Source organism: Pygoscelis adeliae, unplaced genomic scaffold (genome assembly GCF_000699105.1).
Source record: "Pygoscelis adeliae isolate BGI_AS28 unplaced genomic scaffold, ASM69910v1 Scaffold218, whole genome shotgun sequence".
NCBI lineage: Eukaryota > Metazoa > Chordata > Aves > Sphenisciformes > Spheniscidae > Pygoscelis > Pygoscelis adeliae.
The window spans coordinates 3,478,322-3,498,718 of NW_008825433.1; positions in this window are offsets into that span (position 1 = coordinate 3,478,322).

Consider the following 20,397-nt stretch of genomic DNA (forward strand, 5'->3'; position numbering starts at 1 on the left):
ATGACATGTATGTCTGCTCCAGAGCCTTACCCGTGCAAATAGCTTATGAAGGCTGAGGCTGTTCCAACCAAACATGATTAAAAGTCATAGAAATCGAGATGGAAAAAGCTATTAGGTCACGTAGTTCCCACATGCGCCCCCCGGACCAGTACAGGTTTGTTTCCAATGGTACATTTTTGGTGCTTTCCAGAAGGGGTCAGTGCAGGTCAGTGTTCACTTTGCATCCAACAGCCTTCCTCCCTTCCCCCTTCTTGAAAAATCAGGAAACCTTCTGAATCTGGTGACGAGTAGGTTGCAAGATGTCTAGAATTTCTATTATAGCTTGTAATTTGATGTTGGATGATCAAAAGCAGAAGAAATGTATTCAAGTCCACTAATTGATCACCCAAGATTTTAAATGAGGAAATTTAGTGAGCTCTTCAAAACGACTTGTTGGCTATATACGTATATTAAATGCTGCAGATCCTGAGAACTGCTCTAGGGATGCTTGGTTGTAGCGAGAAAGACACAGATTCTACAGCTTTATCCTGTTGGGTAGTTCATACTCAGAAAGAACACATTACAATAATACTTTATGGTTACATAAAAAATGTCCAGATAATTCAAATCAAATTTCTGATTGTAAAAAACCAAAAGTGACAAAACCCCCTTAAGTCTGAATAAGAGAAGGGAATAACTAACAATCATGTTGCACCAAAAATGCAGTTCATCCTACTCAACCACTGCAATACAGAAACCTTTCTGAAGATTGTCCAGTGCCATGAGTCTGTTAGGGCGCAGAGGGTCCTGCAGGGTTCATCTCACATACGTGAATCAGGTGTCCTGGTCGAGAGCGGCCACATGCTCGCCAGCAGGAAAGGCCTGCCCATTCCACACAACAGCAGCTTACCCCAAACGCCTGTGTCCCTGAAGAAGTGACAACCAGCTTCTGAAACAGACTTTAGAGGGTGGAGGAGGAGGGGAATGATACTGGGACAGAAATTAATAATTTGAAGTGCAGAGGGGGATGAAAAGGTGGCTGGAGATGGTAAGAAGGAAATGCTGCAAAGAGAACAGGGGGAGATGGCACTCTGGTCGGAGAATGAGCGACTCACTTGAAAATAACTTGTTTATATTTTTAAGGTTTTCTTATTTTCCCAGTGGATATGGTTATTTTTCAAAGTAAAATAACCAAGTAATAATTTCATTACATTTCCTTCCAAGATTTCAAGCTAAGGGTAAACAAGAAAAATCCAGTGGGAAAATTAATCTAACTTCCTTTTTCAAGAGCACTTCAGTTCTGTTTCTCCCCCCGCCCCTCTCCTTATATATTTTCACTGCTACTGTTCTTATACCCAGTATCTGTGGCATTGCTGACACCAGCTGAAATACCTCAGTGATGGCATTTGTTAGAGGGAGAAACCTTTAGGATCACTGAAAATCACTTCTGATACAGAAATGTTAAGTTCTGAGATTTTCAGTGTTTAAAAAATATTGACTTTTGACATTTTGGGAACGTTCCATATGGGCAAGTCAAAATGATGGAAAACAACTGAACGACTTGCACTGAGATTTGATCTCTGGCAATTAATATTTGGGCTGCATGGGAGAATCATAAGGAACAAAAACTCTGTAACAACACAGTGGCAATCAGACCGGCAAACTTCCAAAGCTTTAATTTTTCCAGATGTTAAGTGCCTTTTTTTTTTCCAACCCAGGTGAAGGAAGGACTTCAGAAAAACAGACAATGAAAAACAAATTGAATTTGTAAGGGATGGTTGACATAAAGACCACCACATCATTGAATGTTCAGATACCAGTGTGCTGAAACACAAGCAGCGTTTATTTGCATTAACTGAAGTCAGAGGGTTTATCTGGGCCATAAAAATAAAACCTGTTTTATACATTTTAAAATATGTTTATATGTTTTTGTAATAAAAATGTGTCTTCAGACGTTTCCAGGCTGGATTGTAACGAATGCTGAGTTTGCCTTCCATGACAGACGTGCTTGTAAATGGCGAGGATGAGCAGGTGGAGACCTGGAATGCTCTGGTTCATTCACATGAGGAGAGCCCTGGGGTGGTCTTTCACTGGGGAGTCACGAAAGCCTGAAGCCAGCTGTCAGTGTCAGTGTTTTGTGCTGTTGGCTGCAGTACAGCAGTAGCCTCGACTGAGTTTCTCTCTTGTTGCCACCAAAGCCTGAGGTTTACCAGAGAGGCCCTGAGACAGCGTAGGCAAAACCAGCGGTGCCCAATCCTTCTTTCTGGCAAACTGATGCATCGCTGTAGAAACTGCTCCATTGAGTATTTAGTGTGGACATCTGTAAGCTTCACATCCCTGTCTCTGAGTGCAGAAGGATCCACAAGCTCAGCCTCCGATCACTCTGGTCAAGATTTACAGGAGGCTGTCTGAGTTCCTGTTCCAGCCAGGAATCAAACACCTGGACTTTAAGTGAAGTGGGATTTTGTAACAAGGCGTAGAGTCAAGACCGAAATAGTTTGCAGGAGAGAGTGCCAGCTGGGTTTATACTTTGCGAGAAGAGTAGAGGCTCTGTCACAACGATGAACTTTGCAGTCCTCTTCTTGCTCTTCTTCCCATATTTAGCTCCATGAGGTTGGAGTTGGGGAAGCCCGTGCTGTGCTCTGATGTTGGACCATGATGGGACGTGATGGAGAGATCTCCAGCAGGGTTTTCCTCTTATGGCTCCTCCAGCCAGATGGCTTCAATCTACTGACCAATTCTCTGTGCTTTGTGTGAGGTCTGTATGCAATTTAAGTGGAGCCTGTTCTCAGCTAGTTTTGCCTTTTCTTTGCCCCCTTCCCCCCACATGCACATACATTCCCAACTGACCCTTTTCATGCTTCCCCTTTTCTCTAGCTATTCGGGGAAATTATGCTGGCACCATATAACAAATATATCAGCTGGATTTGTCTCAAAGCCCTTTACTTCTGGAGGCCTCCAGTCATCTAACTCCTCCGAGTATTTCTGAGAAGAGTGCTCACTTAGGCAACTGTGCTGTTGATGTAGCTCTCAGAATGGTATTTCTTTGTGATGGTGCTGTTTTCCAGCTGGTTAGAAGTTTAGAACGTGGCACTTCTTGTACACACCTATGTTTGCTACCACCCTGAGTCCTAGCAGATTTGTCTAATCAACAGAGCACAGTTATCTGAACCTCGATTTATCTTTGCATTTTGCAAATCTGGAAAGAACGTATTTGCTCTCTGGGTTATTTTTATGCATTTTCTGATATTGTTCAGCATGAAAAGCCTCAAATGTCATGACAAATAAAAGCAGGGACTGCCCTTCTCACTGCATTTTTATCACTTAGCACCAAAATTACACTGAGTAGTAGACAACAGGAGACAGCCTTATTAGACAGTCTTCTAAATAGAAGACAGAAAAAGACAATAGAAGAGTCATAACAGTACAAGACAGTAGTACATTTCTGTTTGTTTTGTTTCAGTCATCATCAAACTTGCTTCCTGGACTGGCATGTTGGAAAAAAGATGAGATGGGCTGGAGTGATGGTTGTTGATCTACTAAAATCAGTTTTACTTCATCCCTAACTGTATGTGCTTTCTGCTTTGCAATCTGTTGCATTGCATTTTTTAGTGACTTCTTCACTTTCATTAATCAGTGGCCTGGAAGAGACTTGGAGGCTGCTGGAAAATAATAGTGTTGACCTCCTTGCCAGTCAGGTGAAAACACAATATGCTCTTGCATTTCTTGAGGCTTCCTAATATGAGTCACAGCCGGCTGGATACCTTATCTGTTTAGAGACAGATAAGGGAAAAGGGAATTTCCCTTGGGGAAAGAAGGGCACAGGAGTACTTTTACACTTTCCAATTCTCCTGGGACGTTGGACTGTAGGGTCTACATGGGCCTCTGCCATGTTGTGCAGCTCAGAAAGCTATTCCACTGATGAGGATTTCCAAAGTGTATTGCAGTGCAGTGCTTCTCTTTTCATTTAATTTCTGTCAGTTCTTTCTGGGAAAGGCATTCAGTGTCTGTTTGTGTGAGTGATAATGACAAGCAATTCCCATTTTGATATATAAGACATGGAAATAAACTCCCCTCCTGACCCCAAAGATACTTGTTTCTGGTACTCTGCAGATCTAGTATATAAACAAAAAGGACTCTGCCTTCATTCCCCCCCAAAACAACAAAACAAAACTGTTGACTGTAATGTCACTGAGTGAATCAAAGAAGAGTATGAGCTTGGCATGCAACAAAAAAGCTGAGACAGTGCTCAGCAGAGATGAAAGTGAGATACTGATGGTCACAGTTTAATTGGGTTTTCATAAAACATGCTGTCCTTCACAATTTGGCTAGCACTTGATAGTTTCTTTTTATGAGTCTGGCAAGACAATGAAACTTCAAGCCATTTACTTTGCAACTGGAAAAATGAACCAGAGAGGTATTCTGAAGAGCACTAGGACTCTTTGTCTCTTGTATTGAGAAGAAGCAATTCAGCAGTGAGGGAATGAGAGCCTCTTGCAGCCATACAAGCACAGTTTAGCAGTAAATCATCTCAGCTGCAGTCCTCACCACATGATATTCTTTAGTTGCCACTGGGGAGAATTCTGCTCATCTCCAGACAAGATTTTGACTTGAGTTAACATTTATTTTCGTTTTTACAGATGTGCTGAACAGTGATGGATGGGGTGTGTTAACCTTCTACTTTTTCACACCTGGTCCACACCTGTTTGGGATCTCATTCCCTGCCCTACTGGGCAGCAGCTCTTGAACTTTGTTGGATCCTGGATCTCAAGCCAACTGAGGGTGGTGAACAACTTCGAAACTCTTGGCCAGAGGGCTTTTTGTTTTTAAAGTCAGAGAGGTTGATAGGTTTTGTTTTGTTCTTGAGTGAATATTCATTCTCATGACAAAAACATTTCACAATAAGCTGTTCCCATTTGACAGCTCTTTGGCAGCACATGTGTGAAATAAGTTGTTTTTTTGTAGTCCAGTTCCTAGTGAGTGAGAATATCCCTGTCTCAAAAAGGCATTGGACTTTCATTGCACTCATTGATAGTTTAATCAAAGAAGTTGTGGACTAAATATTCCTCAGAGTCTAAACTCGCTCGGGAACGTAGAAGCTGATCCTCCAGCACACTGTGAAGAAACTTGTTCTTGTCTTGCCTGTGCAGCTCCTTTCGGGTAAGAAGGGCGCTTTGGTCTCCAGGGCTGTGGATTCAAAAGCATGAAATTCAATAAAAAAAATTTAAAATAAAAAAACAAATGACATTGCTTAGAATCCTGTTATAGCATTTTTTTTTTTTATTTGCACTGCGAGAGCTTTAAATATTAGTATGTGAGCACTAGCCAAATTTAGGTTGGTCAAGACTAGAGAGGAACTGCGAGGAAGTTCAGAGAGACCCCGCTAAGCTTACTGAAAAGGCAGCCCAATAACAAATTAAGTTCCCTGTAGAATGCCAGAAGATAATGCACGACTGGGCGAAAACTCATTTGCTTGGACATCCTGAAGTGCTCTAGTTTTAGTGCAACTAAAGTGCTTCTTTTAGTTTAGAAAAAGACCTGAGCAACTCTACTTAGTGTGCTCATCAATATTACTGAGAATATACTTGATTGGGCAGTGTGTGAATGGCAAGTATATGGAGAGTCACTGTAGCTATTAATAACAATTGAAAGCTGGAATAAACATAACGTTTCAGGCTTTTAAACTAATATCAGTTCAAATTTGGATGGTGGACAGGTTACTAACTGGATTTTACATCCTCCCCTGACTTGTCTGGTAGCTTTTTCTAGAGGTGAAATACTGAACTCTAGAGACCTTGGGACTGATACAGCAGAGCGACTCACATGTTCCACATCTGCTGGTTTCTGTCTCTATGGGCTAAAGGAGGTGGTGAGTCAGGACTGAGGGGCATGGAAGGAGCTGTGCTGTGAATCTGGGACAAAAACAGTTGGGGTGTCATAAGCGAAGGCCAAGGCGTGCCAGCAGAGATGGGCTATGGGATCACAGAGCTGAGCTGTGATTAACTTGTGAGTAGACCAGCATGTCACTGTGGCATTGGGGGCTATTGATCAAGGCTCAAAGACTACTAGTGGGCAATATGTTGTGGTCCCAGGGCTGGAATGGTAGGAGAGCTGCAGGTCAGTATAAGGAGCACCTACAGAGTTTATTGTGGTGACACAAGGGAACAACAGAGAAAGGAGGGGAGTTGCCAGTCAGGACCGAGGGATGTTGGCAGAGCTCAGTATTTGGAGTAACTGGTTAGTGCTAAGGTGCTTTCTTCTTCCTTGGATGCCACTATGTGTCAATCTTTCCTGTTTTTTTTGCAATTTTCTTTTAAGATTCTGAATCCCCCTGAGCAGCAGGTGATCTTGACTATAATGTAGAGGAATAAGCTTGGGAAAGTTGTGTTAAAAGAGAGTGGGTTATGAAAACAACCCTCTCTGCACGGCTTGAACCTGTCAGCATGACGCTGCCGATGACGCAGCTGGAGGGGAACGTGGCAGGCTCCTCGGCCCTGAAGCAGAGCAGCCCACACAGCCTGCAAATGTTATGGGCCCGGCATGGGTTTGGGGGAGGTGTGCCTGCCTTGCCAGGAGGGCCATGCATGGAAGTCAGATGCTTAAGTGGCCATAAGCCTCTAATCAAGCAATCGTTTTGAATCCTGGTTCTGCCAAGGGCTTGAGAGGGGTGAGGAAAGTGCATGAAAGTTCTGCTGGGCTCATCTCCAAAGTACAGGGTGCCTCTGAGTGTCCTCTTTGGGACTAAATTATTGGCCCCTTGCAAGATGAAATAACTCTTCATAAGGATAGTTCTCTCTGCAAGTGGCTGCATCATGAAGTTGTGCTGGTGTCCAGGCCTGGAGCAGTCAAAAAAGCTAGAAAGAAAGTGGCCGAGGGGCTGGGGAAGCTTGTGTCACTGAACCCCAGGATACCAGTCTGCCCAGGGTGTCTTGGTGTCCTGCTCAGGGTCAGAAGCGCTAGAGCAGGGGTTGCTGCAAACATTTCCATCCAGAAAAATTGACTCTGTTTGTTCCTGTTGGCTTTGCTCCTGTCTGCTTTGTGTTCCAGAAAGGGAGAATTTACCCTCTGCAAATGCAGGGCTTACATGCAATTTTCCTGGAGCTTGGACAGTCAGCCGAATCAGCAGGAGCTTTTTGGAAATGACAGGAGCCAGCTGAGGTCAGTTTTGATCTGGTAGGAACTTTACTAAACCAGTCTTGATTAGGAGTCACTTTCATTAGGCCAAGTCAGTAGGAACTGCAGAGAGCTGGCTGAAAAGGTGTGATTCCTGGTGAGGAGCTCTTGGATGGAAGTCACCTCCTAGATGAAGGAGTCAGGGCCATGCTGAGTTATTTGCTGCTAGAAGGGACTTTGTTCTCAACCAGCTGAACTAGACTAAGCTCTTTAAGTTTTTCTCAACTTTCCTCGTGGTATGCTAAGACCCTTTCCAAATGGGCAACAGTGGACCTATAGCTTTTGCGTAGGGAGTAGCAGAATTTACTATGGCCTTTGTGGGTGCCCTGAGGCCAGGCTGGAACCTTCTCTGCTTACAGGTGCTGTCTAATTCCACTGTGTAGTCCTCACCCGAGTTGTATGGAGGCTTCTCTTGATCTTCAGAGATACTGCAGGAAACTATTTCCCCTCATTATCCTCAGAGCTGTCTATTTGGAGAAGAGGTGTCATATCATAGCATGACGTGTGAATGTATGTAGTGCTATGTTGTGCGATATTTGGCATGCCATGTCTCTAGCCATGCAGTAGCATATGTGAGCATGCCCTTGTGTGTATTCTGTCAAGGCAGCTCACCCTTTCTCCCAGGATTATTTTGCTTTCTGTTTTCTGGGTTGTTACATCCTGATGATGGCATAAATTTTCTCTGGATGCTTCCAGGCTGTCCTGCTTCTAATGCAGCATCTGATCCGTGTTCTTAGGTGACTAGCTGAGGATGCAGGCCACCTGGGTTCAATTCTCTGCTTTGCCACAGACTTTCTGCATGACCTTAGCAAGTCATGAAGTGATTTTTCCAACACATTTTTCTTGTGACCAATCAAATGACACATTCTACTCTGCTCTGGTGAGACCCCACCTGGAGTACTGCGTCCAGCTCTGGAGCCCTCAGCATAAGAAAGACACGGACCTGTTGGAGCGGGTCCAGAGGGCCACAAAAATGATCAGGGGAACACCTCTCTTGTGAAGAAAGGCTCAGAGAGTTGGGGTTGTTCAGCCTGGAGAAAAGGCTTCGGGGAGACCTTATTGCAGCCTATCAGTACTTAAAGGGGGCTTATAAAAAAGATGGTGGCAAACTTTTTAGCAGGGCCTGTTGCGACAGGACGGGGGGAATGGCTTTAAACTAAAGGGGGGTAGATATAGACTAGATATAAGGAAGAAATTTTTTACAGTGAGGGTGGTGAAACGCTGGCACAGGTTGCCCAGAGAGGTGGTGGATGCCCCATCCCTGGAAACCTTCAAGGTCAGGTTGGACGGGGCTCTGAGCAACCTGATCTGGTTGAAGATGTCCCTGCCCACGGCAGGGTGGTTGGACTAGATGACCTTTAAAGGTCCCTTCCAACCCAAACTATTCTATGATTCTATGATTTTTAGAAGCAAAGGACAAACTCCAAGAGAATAGCAAAAATAAGCTTTTGCATGCTGGCCATTCATGAAGTACAGAGTACCTACATGTGGTCTATGTGGTTATGCTTGAGAAATAATAGCTTAGAGTAATTACTGATGATCAAGAGCATAGCTACATTGGCAGAGCCACCTAGTGGGATTATGGTCTGCATGTCTAGAAGTCTTTCTGCTGGACTGGGCATCGTTTACTGCCTCCTCTCTTCCCAGCCTAGGGTCATTCCCTTGTTTACCCAGTGAGAAAAATGAGGACAGTGTAGGGTTGCATCAGTTTAAATGCATCTACATGAGGGTTTTTGCTGGCATTATTACATCAGCAGCACTCTTTGGCTGGATGAGCTTTGCAGTGTGGGACAAGCCTTAGTCTTTGAGTTCCTCAGGGACTTAACCATAACTGTGGCATATTTATGCCTCTCTTCCCTGTAGGTCTGTATGAAGATGAACACATTAAAATTAAGAGTTGCACAAGCTATAGCTGAAGGGACCACTGAAAAACTTTGATAGATACAGTATCATTCAACCAAGATTTCATGAGATGTTCAGTTCATAAGATGACTTGAAACGTGCACTTGATAAGTGGAAGTGAAAACATCCACGAGGTGGAGAGGTAGATCAGTTCAACATTTCCCTAATTCTAAATATCCTTTGCAATGCTACTGATGATACCCATGTTTATATACAAGGAAGAAAAATGTAAAACAGGAGAGCATTAAGGTGATCTGTTTACTTTTAGCTACTCACCCGGCTTGCACAGTGTGTTGGTCGTTGGTTCTCAGTCTTGTCTCTCAAAAGAAGTAAAATCATTGAATTGGGGATCTCAAGGGGCAACTGTGGATAATTGCACTTTACTGTAAATTCAAGGCCTTTCAGCTGATCTTTGTTAGTCTCTGCTACAGGGCCAGTAGTTCTGAGACTTAGTGCGCAATTAGGTCTCTTTCAAAACAAAATTGTGAAATGGATCCAATTCTATCCTTGAAAGCTTCTGCTGGTGGAAGCTCTGTGACCTGATCCATTCCTCCACAGATCAGACTCTGTTATAGGAGCTTTGTCCAGTGTGGCCTGTAAAAGCAGCTCCTTCTCTTGGCCTGAAGACTGATGGCCCGGTTGACCTACCACTTTTGGCTTCAGGAAGAGGCCCTGATCCCACTGGTTTCAGAAAAAAACATTCCTTGTGGCCACTTCTCTAAAGTCAGCATTTCACATCAGTGCATACTTGGCCTTTATACTTTCAAAGCAGCTTTTTTTTACCCTTTCAGATACTAGGGAACAAGAGGTTCAGAATGCTTGGTTCAGAATGCCTGGTAATGCAAGAGCAGTGTGATGCCAGGGGCTGTATTGCTGGCAGCATAGTGTAAACATGCTTGTCTTATAAGCTGGTGGCAAAGGAAGTTCTTAGAAAGCCATGGAAGGACTACCTGGAAAATCAACAAAGGTGTTACATGTGAATGAGCCATCTTCCTTTTTGGAGCTCTCAAAATGAATCCTTCTCCTGCAAGGTGGTTTGGACATTTTAGGGAGTGATATGTGAACCACACCTCTTCTTCCAAATTCTTCTCACTGACCCACTACTGGGCCTTAATTCTGCCAAGGAAAAACCTTTTAAAGTTCAGTGTCAACAGGCAAGTGCTGTCTGTTCTCTGTTAGGACAACATGTATCTGAGGGATCTAAAAATACCATTCTATGTTGAGAACTAGAGAATCTGTGTCCTCTGTAGGGGCCTGAGTTACAGAGAGTAACTAAAATACAAAATTTATTAACTTTGTCCAGTAATGAATTGCTGGTAGCATGTGAGGACAGTTTTCAAAAAAGACTGTTTTTCATTCTTGGTTTCCTGAATTGATACATCTGTCTGTACACTTACTGGCCTACCTCTACCGGGCGTGCATGAGGTGATGGTGAAGAATACAGACCCTGGGTTAGATCTTGAACTAGATTCTTTGCATATGAGCTGTGCCTGGCACAGACAGCTGGGGACAGATCATCAGGAAGCCAAATGTAACTTCCTTGTCATATGGGACAGTCACAGTGTGAGTTAGAGTATGCTAAGGGCAGTTTTCTCTTATGCTACTGATGGATAAACTCCACAGACCCTTAATCTGATGAAGAATCAGATAATAAAACAGAATTCTGTCGAGAACTCTGCCCCTCTTAAGGCATCTTTCCCACCGGGAAACTCTCCACTGTCCCTTTGCACTCACAGTCCTGACAATATGCATTGCGTTATGCAAAATGGCAGGGATGCAAAAAAGACTGATGAGTGGTATCTAGTTTCCAGGCCATTTCTTCCAGCCCAGGAGTCGTTCCATCCCGTCTCACTCCGTGTTTTTATAAATGGCAGAGAGGAACTGGACTGTAGCATACAAGTCATGTTGCGATTGTTTTTCTTTTAATAGTATACAGTATACACTGGATTGTGACGTGAACTGTAAGTGCTCTGTAAAGGGCTTTTTGCCCTTTAATACAAAGATTTCAGTCTGTGCCCCAGTACAGCTCTGCCTCGGTCTTCTAATGGGAGGCCTCAGCACGGGGAAACACGTCCTCGGAAGGCAGAACAACAGGCGGGCATTAGTCAGATGCAGAGGAGAGCGGCTCAGTACTAATGGCCAGATAGGCTCTGACAGCCTCACACCAATGGGCCACTCTCCTCTACAGGGAGTTTACGAGGCCTTGGCTTGTGTGGCCACCTCCACTTACGAATGAAAATCAAAACCAGATTGATGTCCCCCTCCCAACAGCAGCTGCCTGTTTTTTTGCATAAATCGTGCTCCCCTGCCCCTCTCCAGGGGAGCTCCATAAAATAAATGGATTCATTACATGCGGATTTCCTTTTCCTTCTTCTCTGGAGAAACAAAGAGCCTATTAGACACAATATGGAAATGCACATACGCATGCACACACGTGCAGACAACATGAAAATGTGCACGTGCACATGCAGTGTATAAGCTCCCTCCCATCTCCATACCCAAACAGTGCCATAAAATACGTGCAGAAAACCCCTTCTCCTTTACGTGCACAGCTCCGCTGAACACACAAGCGTGTATTCATTCGCGCAGATCTGCAACTTAAATTCTAAACTAACAAGAACAGGAAAGCCCAGGGCAAGTTGCCTCCTCCCAGAAGGTGCAGCACTGAGAGTGCGCTGACTGGGGGTTGCTTTCTGCCGCCAAAGCCTCCCCTAGTGCCCAGGAGCTGTGTTTTTACCAAGGGCCCTGTCCTTCTCAGAGCAGGGCTTGCAACAGGCTGTGCGCATGGGACATCGTAACCACAGGAGCTGGGAGGCTGCCAGCTCTCCCTCCAGCTGAAGTAGAGGAGGGTGCTTTGTGGCTGAGAAAAGGCAGAGGGATGAAGGTAGGGAAATGGCTGGGAGCCCTTCATTCCTCTCATCTCCAGGTGGCGGCAATACTGGCACAGAAAAGAGCTGGAAAACACACCTTCCCTGGAAAGCTCTGCCTGTGTGCAGCAGCCACAGATGCAGATCTCACACACCTGCATACCGGGGTGAGGGACACACTGGAAACCCCTCGCTGAGCAGGTCACACAAAGTTAGGAGATGCGTACATTCACCTTCAAGATGCTGCCATAAGGCATTGGCCCCAGGACAAGACTGTAGTACGTGGGTATGTTCACATTGTATGCTAAACCTGGGTCAGAGCCTGGATTTGAGCACTAACTTGCTTCCCATGCAAATTGTGAATGCCCTAACCCTCAGGTCCAACTCCCTCCAACTTCAGTCGGAAAGCCTTTGGGGCTCTGAAAGCCCAGCCTCAACAGGGTGCTGTGCTGTAGAAACACAACAGCCAAATTACAACAGCACTGGGAAACTGGTGGTAACCTTTGCCAGCTCCTAGTTACCTCTACTCACCTGACTGGGGAGCCAGGAATGGAGTGGAGGCAGAAGTGGAGAGCTGCTTTCTCTCCCTGGGGCCATGGGATGCTGTGCCTTGAGACAAGGGAGGAGAATGACACAGAGCTCAGCTGGAGGGTGGGAGGCAGGCACAACGGTGACATTTGCTGGGTCAAAGCCCAGAACCACGCTGAGGACATGCCGCTAGTGCCTGAGCTGGACTGAACTCTGCCAAAGCTTTGGTGTTTGAGGGAAGGAACTGAACATCAAACGCCTTTTTCATCCAGGATCCATACTACTGTGGAGTCCTTTTTAGCCTTTTAGCCTTTTTAGGAAGCGGCGGTGTAAATTTGGGAGGGCATAGCAGCAAGCTGGAGGCAAGAGAGACCCATTCAAAATCGAGGGGTGGGGAGAAAAACGTTGCCAGCAGAAGTTCAGATACACGATCCAAGACCCAAATCTCTCAAATCATAAATGTCTCAATAGTGTAAGAAGATACTGGTGTTTTTCTCAGGCCTGCAATATTGGGCTTTCGGGTTACATTCAGGCTCCATTGCTAGCTTTTCCTGGCAGCTATGAAGGGTAGGAACTTTCCCTTATAAGATGTATGTTTTCACATAATCAAGCAAGTCTGAGAGCTGGAGCTTTAAGAAAAATAGTGACTCGAATGGGATGTCTGATGAAATCTAGAAAGCCAGCAGTATGGGGGGAGACAGACCCTGCAGAGGAGGGCTTCTGAAGAGCTGCCGAGCAGAAGCTCCGTGACTGAGAGAAGCTCGCAAGAACTGAGATGTGAGGGATCTTAAAGCAGTTCATATTGCCTTAAATTCAGTGTTCTAAGCCCCAAGGTTTCAGACACCTCAAGCTGGACCACAAAAATTTGTGATAACTTTAAAATCATGAGCTTTTGTAAAAGAATAAATGCTGCATTTTCTCTCTTTGCCTCTTGGTTTCTCAGCCTTAGAGTTCCCTTTGAATCGGATTTTGTAGTTTTCCCCACAGTGAAGAGGACTAGAAAATTCTCTCATGTAGAAGACATGTTGCATTGGGGTCACTATTTTCAGTTTTCCCCACAATCAAGAGGACTAGAAACTTGTCTTACGTAGAAAACATGTTTCTCACCTAATCATCTGTCATCAGGATCTGGAGCTTTAAGGAAAAACAGGAACAGTATAATGAGATCCACAACCTATCACGAGCACTGGCAATGCTACTTCAAATGGCTTCACTTCACTGGTGTCTGCAAGGACTTTGTATATGCAAATACGGAGATTGCAATCTTGACCCTGGAAACCTAGAGCCTTGTAATGGCCAAACTGGGTGAGCCCCAAAATCCATTTATTCCAGGATCCCATCTCTGATGGTCTGATGCTTTCTCTGATGCCTTTGCCAGATGCTTCAGGGGAAGGTGCAAGTACTTTGCAGTAGGCAGATGTAACATAATCTGTTCCACACTTAACATCACTTTCTGGTTCCTACCCTTTAGAGATGGGATGGGGACCAGGAGTACAAATTTTAGCATCTTTTCCAAAAGCATGTTAGCTATCATTATTATGCTTTTTTTTCCTTCTCATCCACATCATTGTCCAATCTTTTTGTAAGGTTTGCTAAATTCTTGGCCTCCCCTTCTTCTTGTGTTAGGGATGGCTTAGTCCAATAACAGATGATGTGAAGGAAATGATTTACTTTGATGAAGTTTGGACTGGTCACTTCTTCATCTTATTGAATATATGTTCACCCTTGTGTGTCCAAGGACAACAGCAATGCCCAGTTGTCTTTCTCTTTGCGAGCATGTTGTATGCTTTCATCAGGATGACTTCCGGTTGCGTAGTGCTGGGGATTTGTGCCAGTGAATCTCTTTGCTCGAGTCTCCCATGTACATCACCTGCTTTCTTTTACAGACCCTGCTTCCCCCCAGTGTTTTGCCCTCCCTACTTGTGTTACCTGATAGCTGAGGCACTCAGCTTGGACTGAGCCATCCTCTAGTCTGTTCCCTGCTGTGACCTTTTGCATCAGCATCTGCTCTTCTTTAGACTCTAAGCTCTGTGGCAGGGATGAGCTTCTGTGCATGTATGTTTGTGCCTGCAAGCCGTGATTTCAGCTGGAACCTCTATGCTCTGCTGTAACGTGTGCCACGGTTAGGAATAATTCACACTTAAATAAACCCTGCTCTGCCATTCACAGGGTTGGGTTGAGTTGAGAGCTCCTTTTTGGTGCCCTGGCGCCCAGGCTTGGTGGTGGGGCTCGTCCCCAGAGCACAATGAGGCCAGTGGCTTGGAAGGGACTTAGCACTCCCGATTCTCCATGGGAAAGCAGAGGGCACACCATTCTCTCTAGAAACAATCCTGCCTCTGTCTCCCTCCTTTGCCCCTTATCTCTGAGGACATTTGTATGCAAATAGGATCAAAGGCTCGGAGATGCGAGATAGACTGCCTGAATATTCACCGGCAGGCAATGACAGGCCATGCACTTCAGAGCAACCCATCCTCAGCTCACAAGTGAGTGAGGAGGAGGGATGGATGCAGGGGATCAAGCCCTGACCCTTCTCTGACAGTCACCCCTCTTTCTTACACTTGCTGGGAGGCACTTGCTGCCGTTTGTTGAACCAATACCTCCCCTCTGAATGGAAAATCCAGCTGGAGATGTGCCTGTGATACCTGACACTCGTAATTCATGGTATGTTGGCCAGTTCTGCAAATTGGAGCGGGAACACAAACAGCCCCTCATGACTTGCCAGCCACGTGTGGGGTTCAGTAGTCACACCGTGTGTGGGCTCCTCAGAGAGGAGAAACCTTCCAAGCAGCAATGAGACGGTGATGAGGGTGAGAGGTGGGAGCGGGGAGGCGTGACAGCTCTCCGGTTTGGATCTGAGCAAAGAGGCAGGTGAGGTTTGATAACTTGCGGGTTTGCTCATGCCCAGGAGCTGATGGGGATTCGGAGGTGAGGAGCTGAGCAGCTGGCAAGGGAGCTGGTCTGTCAGAAGGAGGGAGGAAGATTTTGTCTGTGCTTGTGTGGGGCTTTTTCAGTTTCCTCCTCACCGCAGCCTGCCTCCAGGGACTGGGACTGCAGCTGCCACCGCAGAGTTCAGCCTGGGCTTCCTCTTGGAGAATAGCTTGTGGCTTTGATCAACCATAGCCATGTGCCTTCATCCCTGCCTGCTCTCTGGGTGTGGAATTCGGCTGTTCAGACAAGTGGAGGCTCACCTGGGGTGGACGCAAGTCCTGCTGCTGTGACAGCCCTGCCAGAGCCAGAACTTGTTCTCAGCGCAAGGAGAAAGATGCTGCCAGGCCCAATTGCCTCTGCTGTGTGATGGGTGTTCAGCTTCAGTACATCAACTGATGTACTCAGCTCAGTACATCGACTCTGCTGCCCAGACCACCCCACAAGTCCCTGCGTGGGAAGAAAGGGCCAAAGAAGTCTTGGAGACAACAGTGTCCTGGCTTTCAGGGGAGGCCAGACAGGTTCTCAGAGGCAGGACGGGGACACAAATGACCAAGGCAGTGGGAGGGGAGCATGTTGCATCTGCCAGCCTCTGTCTTCTGTGCCTGGCCCACTGAAGGAAGAAGGCGGCTCCTCCTGTGTGTTTGTCATGTCCTGGCAAATTACCTGTGTCCAGTCACTCCTTCCTCAGCAGTTGGGGCATACAGCAAGAAAATTTGTCTGCCTTTCAGGCAGTGCTGTTTTTGGGTTCATCTATTCCCTGTCTCAGCTGGTGATCCCCTGGAAAAAGAGGATATAGCAATGATGGGAAGGTAATATTCAGGCTGCTTACAGTCCATGAAGATCTCACCTGCCCATCACATACACTATACCATGGATTAGCAGATCTCAGGAGTGCACGTTGGAAACCACCCCCAGGTTGTCTTCTTTGGGCTACAGCGTCCATCACTGTGATACTTGGGCACTACCCAAATTGTTGAAGGCCTGAAGCCTCAAAGCTTAGAGCTCTTACTGGCCTCTGAATGGGCCCACTGGCCCTGCCTGCATCCAGACACAAAGCCACGGCTATCCTCTGGTTTGCAGACAGGACGTTTTCTCCCAGTAGTAGAAGTTTGAAGGTAGACTCAGGTCTGGCAGCCTGCATGGCCTATTAAAAACCAGCCTTATAAAATATGAGCTAGAAAGCAAAACGCAGTGACATAAGAGAAAGAGGAGGAAACCACCAATTAGGAGCAGCCCCTGAGGGCATGCTTTCTCAAGAGCCAGGAGGCACTCTGCCAACAGGGTTTTTGGAGTGGGATGGGGCTGGCTGGGGAGGGCAGAGCCGGGGGTAGCTGCCTTGCACAGAGCCTTTCTGCAGTCGGGAGGGCTGGTACTGCAGCCCAGGATCCACTGCCCTGGAAGCAGGGCAGCAAGGGATTGCTCCCCGGCTGGGCGAGGGCTAGCACCTGGGAGTGGGGAGGAAAAGCAGCAGGAGCGCTGGGAAGGTACAGCCCTCCTCAGCCTATGGCAACCAGCTAGCGATGGGGAATTCCTCCAGAAAGCAGCTTTGCCAGGGAGCAGCTGGGAGTAGCTTGCAAAACTCTCCTGATAGCCAAGTTTCCCACAGGATGGCAAACGCGTGCCCCACCACAGGGCTGCTGCAGGCAGGCAGAGCCTCTGGGGCCCTGCAGCTAGGGCAGTGAGGTCTCCCTGTGCAAAACGAACCCACAGCTGGTGTCCAGCTCCAGAGGTGGCCTCTTACACCATCAGGTGTAGGTTGGTAGAGAAAAAGGACACAAGGTCTGAGCTTTGGGAAAATGCAGGGGATTATTATTTAGTTCTTGGCCCATCAGGCTGTTGGGGCTGGCTGGGAGTCAGGGTTATTGGCTGTTGGCGGTGGTAGAGCATGGCTTGTGGTGGGGGCCGTGCTCCTGATAAGGAGCGCTGAGACACTGAGGGCTGAACGACCAGGATGTGGCTTGTGGACAAATACCATGTGCTTTCTGCTGGAAAGAAGAGGAGTGCGTATGCAGTGTGGCTTTTATTTACTCCAGTCTGTCTTGTTTTTCAGTCTTCCTGGAGATGCTGGCTTCTTACCAGCTGAGGGACCTGCTTAGGCAATGGGGTCTGAGGGGAGGATGAGGCAAAATACTTGCCTGGGGCAACTGGGTGACACAGCTTGGGTGCTGCCTACAGGGACTTTCCAGGGCCTGTGAGGAGAAAGGTCTCCAGCGGGCAGCCTGGAGCACCTGAAATCCCAGCTGCTTTTTGGGGGTGCCAGCAGGAACTTTGGCTCTGTAGGGGATTTAGGTCCCACTGTTTTCTCAGCAACGAGGTGGCTCATCAGCTGGCTGCCCAGACAGTTTTTAACATTTCCTGTGGTCACCATTGACTACCCTTGTAGTGGGCACCAGGCTGATCTCTGCAGGGGTTCAGCGCTTTGCTTCAGTTCTTTAACGACTGGGTCTGTGCTCAGCCATCCTCACTGATCCCCTTGCGTGAAAGGACACATGAGTGGTGCTTCAGGTCAGATCTGCCAGGCAAGGATGGCTGCAGTAGTAGTGAGCACAGTGGCCGCCCAGAGCACTGTGGGCAATGTGGCACACAGTATTTTGAAGATGCTCTAAGTGAGAGCTGCTTAAATATTTTCTTGGCTTGAAGCAGGGACTGAGGCCTCAGTCTTTGGCATCCCGGGCATTTTCCCCATCCTGCGAGTGTCTGTGTGGAGTTGCTCTCCCTCTTCCCAAGAGAGCTGTTTCATGTTGTGTAAGGGATTCAGTATCCATTAGGCTAGGGATTTGAGCACAGGCCTCATCCTGTCAGAGGAACCACAGCAGTGTGATGAATCCGGCTCTCTGGTTCATTTGATGCAGACCATGAATCTGGGTCTCCCACATCCTTCTTGAGTACCTAACCTTGACCTGTGTGATCTGTCAGCCCTGGTAAGTTACCACAGAAAGGTTCATTTCCAGTAAATTGATATTTTTCCAATTGACAAAAAAAAGCTTACTGAGAAATATCGGATAAGATCTAGTCCAGACATGTCAGTCTTCTTCCCAGCAGAGAATCTGCACCAGAAATCATCTTGCACTAGCTGAATCTTGTAGAGAAAAAAATGCACTGCAAAGTTACCACTAAGCATTTTGCTTACTAGTACATGCAAGTGAAAAAACACAAAGGAGCTTTAGTTTGACACACCAGGTAACAGAAATCAGGCTATGTAATATTTTCTGCCTGACTACCCATGTCTAATATGAACAGCATGGTGAAAAAGGAAACAAGAAGTGGATAGATGTTAGAAAGATATCTTCTGAGTCACTGTGGAGTGAGCAGGAAGTCCTGATGATTCAAGATTTGGCACTTTCCCTTGCTGAACCCAATGGCACATCCTAGTGCCAGGAGAAACTAGGCTGTAGGAAATGCTATCTTCCGGCTGAGATAACAGACCTGTGATCTTCCTCTTCATCAATGAGGAATCCAGTGGTATTTTTCATGAGATAGTAAAGCCCTGTTCATAGTATCCTGACCAAGACTGTGCGTGGAAGTCTTCACCGTCTCAGTTTCCAAACTGCAGTGAAATCTCATTTCAAACACATCTTGCTCTGTGATTGTGTGCACATACATTAATTTCTTAGTCTATTTGAGGAACTAGTTCTCTCACTTATTAAGGCAAGTTATGTTTATCCTTTTCGTTATGTTACTTATAGCCTTTATTTTTCTCTGTCTTTGAAGTGCTGAGATGCAGAGCCGCTCTCATTGGCTGTTTGTGGCAACACTGTTGTTTGGTGTGTGCATTTTGCTCCAGATGAAGTAAAATCTGTGCTCTTCTAACTTCCTTTTGGAAAGAAGTGTTACTGGGCGGAAGCTTCTTGTGACCCCCAGTCTGCTTTATGGATGCTGTGGACCTCAACTGTTGGGATGTAATGATGTTAATTAATAATGGCAACCATTATTCTTTCTCGGCTGATCATTTTTGGAGCAGTGCTCTGCTATTGTGCTTCTTCAGCTGTCCCTCCTCCTCTCCCCTTCCCCTCTGCCCATCCCTTGGTATGTGCCTGTACGTCCCACTTGCCCACTGTCCAGGTACCTTTGGGAAAGCACAAATGTGTCTACAGTCCAAAATCCTGCTGTGACTTGTTGAAAGTGTTCCAGCAGCAGGGAAAATCTTACATTTCATAGCCAACTCAACAAAAAGGAAGGGCTCTGCATGGATAACTCATTTCATTTCCCTTTGCCTATAGCAGAAGCAGCTGAAGGATTTCCAGTTGGTTGCCCCATTAGCCAGGGTGTCTCGCTGTGGATCTGTTGAAATTGCATACACAGCAGCAGTCACGGTTGTTGCACCGGTGAGCTAAAGAGGGCACTTGAGGCTTTTGAGCAGCAAAGATAGAGTCCTGAGAAAGAACTAACATATGGAAACCATGCAGACCATCCCCAGCCTGCTGGCTGTTGTGGGCCTCATCCCCACCGCCTCTGCCAAGCCCAGCCAGAGGAGTGATGTCAGTGAGTCGCTCTATGGGGTTCTGGAGAGCAGTGAAATGCACCCAGTGAAGTCAATGATGACATATCCAGTCCTGGGGGGTTACACGACCATGGATCGCCCCCACACCTATTCTGTTAGACGCAGATCTGGCAGCAGGACCCTTCAGCTCCTTGAGTACGACTCATTATATCTGGGAACAGAGCCAAGGAGGAATGAAGGAGACTTCAGCTGGTGTGAATCCCAGCTGCATGTCTGCTTAGCAACACAGGTTTTCATAAATATATTGTCCACGGCTCTGTGCTTTCTGCTGGTTGTTTTTGTTGCATGCAGAGGCCCGTGTGGGAGCTGGGGCCACCCCTAGGACCACTGACCCACTGTGGCCAAGAAAGCTGTGGAAATGCTGAAGCTATCAGCCACTGGGCTCTACCAGCCACCTTCCAGGTGCTGCTCCTCACAACTGAACAGTGGGAGTGGTGGTTGCCGTCAGTCCTGCAGCAAGGAAGGCAACAAACAAGCCTCTGCTCATCTTTCTAAGCAGTCACCCAGTGCCTGATGCAC